The following is a 5,254-nucleotide window of genomic DNA, read 5'->3' as shown; positions in this document are numbered from 1 at the left end:
ATAGTATGGCTCCTGAAGTTCCCTTTCTGAAGATTAAGTCTGGCTTCCACAGCCAATCTCCTCAAGGCCCTTCCAACTGGTGTTCACTGCCCCATCCCGTGTGTGTGTGTTTGTTGTTTTTGAGAAAAGATCTTGCTATGTTGCTCAGGCTGGTCTCAAACTTTTGAACTCAAGTGATCTTCCTGCCTTAGCCTCCCAACAAGCTGGGACTATAGGCATGCCCCGCCTGGCTCACGTATGTGTGTGTGTGTATGTGAGGGAGACAGAGTCTTGCTCTGTCTCCTAGGCTAGAGTGCAGTGGCACGATCTTGGCTCACTGCAACCTCCACCTCCTGGGTTCAAGTGCTTCTCCTACCTCAGCCTCCTGAGTAGCTGGGATTGCAGGCGCCCACCACAGCTCCCAGCTAATTTTATTTTTTATATTTTTAGTAGAGACGGGGTTTCATCATCTTGGCCAGGCTGGTCTCGAACTCCTGACCTCGTGATTCACCCACCTTGGCCACCCAAAATGCTGGGATCACAGGCATGAGCCACTGCTCCTGGCTACATGTGTGTGTTTTAAAGTTTGTTACAGCAGCATCGCCAAAAGCAAAACCAATCTTAGCTATCTATTGCTGTAAAATAAAACCCGGGTTCAGCATTTATCAATAATACATGGCCCATCCAAGATTATTTTTAAATAGCCCTAGACATATTTAGATTTCATCTGTAAATATGAAATATGCATGCATTTCTAGATAATAAGATGCTTTAAAAAGGAGTCACAACACTGCCGTCACACCTAAAAATCATATTTAGTCGGTGTTCATGTGTTCCGTTCGTCTTAGAAATAGTCAGCAGCTGGTCTGAATTGGGATCTCTGTAAGGCCCTTCTACTGACATTGGTAGACAGGTCTCCTGTGTATCTTCTTGTCTAATGGTCCTCCTCCATTTTTTAATTGCACTGTCTTCTGTTGAAAGAACTGGGTTATTTGTCCTGTACAGTTTCCCAGAATGAAGAATTCACTGATTATGCCTCTGTTCCTTATATTTCTCATAAATGAGTAGTTGGATCATGAGACTTGATCCGACTCAGGTTCCACTCAATTTTTCTCATTTTGGGCAAGATCGCTTCACAACCACTGCTGTGGGCGCCAGCAGGAGGTGCACACGGCGGGTGGTGTTGTCTCTCTTTTCATGCAGTTTGTAGCCCTAGCGTTTCATGCTTTGATCCATGACTCTGTTAGGAAATGCAAAGCCTAATTTTCTAATTCTCACTCTTTTCTTCATTTGTTAGGTGGAATATTTCTATCCAGAGAAAGTTCCCTCTTCAGTGATTGGAGTGCAGGCCCTGGCAGTGGTACGAAGCTTCCCCTCACCCCTGTGCTCAAGTCAGGTGGCTCTGGGGGTTGGCACGGGTGTGGCTGGTATGAGTGTGGCTGACACAACTGTGGCTGGCACAGCCTGTACTCTTCTGCTTGTTCTATCTCTTTTTATGGAGAGGGAGATTTAAAAACTCCAGACTTGCTAGCGTAGAAGCTTCTGGATGGCAGTTCTAGGCGCATCACAGACAATTCTGGTGCACAGTGCATTTTCAAGGCCACTGTCTATGTTCATACCGAATTTTTCTCTACTTGATCTGTCAGTAGCTGATGAGTTAAAGTCTCCTATGGCTGTTGTATTTCCATGTCTCCCTGTGCTTTCTTCATTTTTTGCTTTATAAATTTTGGTAATAGATTATTTGGAATGTGAGGATCCATGATCATTTTGTATACCCTAAATATATACAATGTTTACCTCTTTTTTTTTTTTGAGATGGAGTCTCACTTTGTCACCAAGGCTGGAATACAGTGGCACAATCTCGGCTCACTGCACCTCTGCCTCGCAGGTTCAACCCATTTTCCTGCCTCAGCCTCCTGAGTAGCTGGGACTACAGGCATGTGCCACCATCCCTGGCTAATTTTTTATATTTTTAGTAGAGATGGGATTTCACCATGTCGGTAAGGCTGGTCTCGAACTCCTGACCTCAAATGATCTGCCCCACTCAGCCTCCCAAAGTGCTGGGATTACAGGCATGAGCCACCATGCCTGGCCTACTTTTTCAATTTAAAAAACAAATAAATAAAATTCACAGAGCACGGGGATCGTATGTATTGAACGGAAGGTAAGTACTGTATTATAAGCAACAAGGAGACACAAATGAGAAGGGACTAAGAAAATGAGAAGATGGAGAGGTATAAAGTGAGTAAATTTCTCCACTGCTATCATAAGAATTGGTATATACTTCCCAAATTTAATAAACAAAAAAAGGTGTTTAGGCCAGGCATGGTGGCTCACACCTGTAATCCCAGCACTTTGGGAGGCCGAGCTGGGTGGATCACCTGAGGTTGGGAGTTTGAGACCAGCCTGACCAACATGGAGAAACCCCGTCTCTACTAAAAATACAAAATTAGCCGGCATGGTGGCACACGCCTGTAATCCCAGCTACTCAGGAGGCTGAGGCAGGAGAATTGCTTGAACCCAGGAGGTGGAGGTTGCAGTGAGCCGAGATTGTGCCATTGTACTCCAACCTGGACAACAAGAACGAAACTCTGTCTCAAAAAAAAAAAAAAAAAGTTTAAGTATATTCCTTCATTCAAAAATCTTTTCTGAGCCTGTCACTGTTTCCAGCCTGGGATAGACAGTCGTGCAGTTGTCTCCATGGGACTTGCACTTTAGTGAGGGGAGAAGACAATATATAATTGGTCAAGAGTAAGGTGGGTAACTTGGTGGTCATTGTTATAGTGACAGTAAGGGCAGAAATGTGATGGAGAAAATAGATGCCGGGTTAAGAATGGCCTCTTTGGGGAGGTGAGGTCTGAGCTTGACCAGAAGGAGTAGCTGAGGCAGTTGTGTGTGGACCTGGGGAGGAATTGTGTAGGGCAAGTGTATGAGCCCTGAGTGGAAAGGGCTTGGGAGTTGGACAGGATGACCGAGCCCTGCCAAAGCAATAGAGATACAGAGAGGCTGCCCTGGGAGGTCCGACCCATTGTAGATGCCTGCCTTTCAGGCAGTGAGGAAGAAATGGAGTGTTAGTCTAAGAACAATGGAGTCTGTGAAGGATGTAAAGCAGGACAGTGGTGCTATCTCCATGTGTAGAATGAATGGATGTTGAAGGCAGAATGTGTGTGTGGGGCTGGGGAGTAGTCATGAGGAGGCTCCTGCCGCCTCCAGGAAGAGATGCTGGTGGCACACTGAGGAGGTTGGAGTGACGAGGGTGAGAAGCGAATGGAATCAAGTGTGCTATGGAGAAGAAATGACATGACTTGTTGGACTGAACTTTGCTGGATAGAGACAAAGAAGAAATTGAGGATGACACCTCAGTTTTTGACCTGGTAAGTAGGTAAAAGAGTCATTTCTTTACTGAAATGTAGGAAAATGTGAAAGGAAAGAGTTTGGGAGGCTGGAATCATGATTTGGTTTTGACTCATCAAGTTGGAGGCACTTAGCCACCCAGCAGTGATGTTAGGTAGACAGTTGGCTGGCCAAATCTAGGGCTCAGGGAAGCAACCTTGAATTGGGAAGGCATGTTATAAGATGTAAGAGCAGCCACTTGAAGAATCATAGTATTAATATTAAAACAAAAATTAGGCAAAGGAAGTGCTTGTTTCATTGCAGGGAATCAATAGATATTATTAAAGTTTGTCAGTAAAGAAAAAAAGGTTTAAGTAAATTATGAAGAGTTGCAAAGCGAATTCTTTATGAAAAGGAAAATATTGACACACTCAAAAAGAGAAGCCAAGCAGGAACACATTTTGAAAAAGAAGCGGCTGCGCAGAAGACATAAGAACAACGAGGTGAAGAGAGAAAGGCAAACACATCCATAACATAACATCAAATAAGGGATGAACTGCTTTATTAAAAGGAAAAAATGATTTTCAGATTGAATCAAACCCATGTAAAAGCTGCATATAGAAACAAATACCAGATGACAAAATGACACAGGACATTTGAGATGACAGAAGATGGGCAAACAACTAGGGAAACAAAATCAGAAGAAAGCAAGGTGGCAATAAAAATATCAGGAAAGATTTAATGTGGGGCAAAGAGCACTCAGTGAGCAGGGTCACTTTATAATGATAAAAGGTACAATTTATACTGTACAATGCCTTCTCTACCTATATATACCATCTATACATGCCTCCTATACCTATATATGTTTTGATATGTGTATACGTTGTGGAATGGCTAAATCAAGCTATTTATCATATGCATTACCTTACATACTTTTTTGTGGCGAGAACACTTACAATCTACTCTTTGAGTAATTTAAAAATATACTATATATTGTTACTAATCCGAGTCACCATGTTGTACAATATTCCTCCCGTCTAATTTTGTGTCCTTTAACCAACATCTCCCCAATTCTCCCACCTTCCAGCCTCTGGTAACCACCATTTTACTCTCTGTTTCTATGAGTTTGACATTTTTTTACACTCCACATATAAGTGAGTCATGTGGTATTTGTCTTTCTGTATTTGGTTTATTTTACTTAACATAATATCCTCCAGGCTCATCCCTGTTGTCACAAATGACGGGATTCTCTTTTTTAAGGCTGAATAATATTCCACTGTGTATATATACAGCACATTTTCTTTATCCCTACAGCCACTGATGGGCACATAAGTTGATTCCATATCTTGGTTAGTGTGCATAGTGCTGCAGTAAACATGGGAGTGCAGACATCCAGATTTGTTCTTTTTGCTTAGTCTTGCTTTGGCTACACAGGCTCTTTTTTGGTTCCATATGAATTTTAGAATTGTTTTTTCTAACTCTGTGAAGAATGATGGTGGTATTTTGGTGGGAATTGCATTGAATTTGTAGATTGCTTTTGGCAGTATGGGCATTTTCACAAATGGATTCTACCTATCCATGAGCATGGGGTGTGTTTCCATTTGTTTGTGTCATCTAAAATTTCTTTCAGCAGTGTTTTGTAGTTTTCCTTGTAGAGGTCTTTCAACTCCTTTGTTAGGTATATTCCTAAGTTTTTGTTTGTTTATTTTTTTTTGTTTGTTTGTTTTGCAGCTATTGTAAAAGGGGTTGAGTTCTTGATTTGATTCTCTGCTTTGTTGCTGTTGGTGTATAGAAAAGCTACTGATTTGTGTACATTAATCTTGTATCCAGAAACTTTGCTGAATTCTTTTATCAGTTCTAGGAGCTTTCTGGAGGAATCCTTAGGGTTTTCAAGGTAAACAATCATATCATCAGCAAACAGGGACAGTTTCACTTCTTTACC

The sequence above is a fragment of the Mandrillus leucophaeus genome, unplaced genomic scaffold, assembly GCF_000951045.1.
Source record: "Mandrillus leucophaeus isolate KB7577 unplaced genomic scaffold, Mleu.le_1.0 Scaffold391, whole genome shotgun sequence".
In the NCBI taxonomy this organism is placed as follows: domain Eukaryota; kingdom Metazoa; phylum Chordata; class Mammalia; order Primates; family Cercopithecidae; genus Mandrillus; species Mandrillus leucophaeus.
This window is presented reverse-complemented; position numbering follows the sequence as displayed.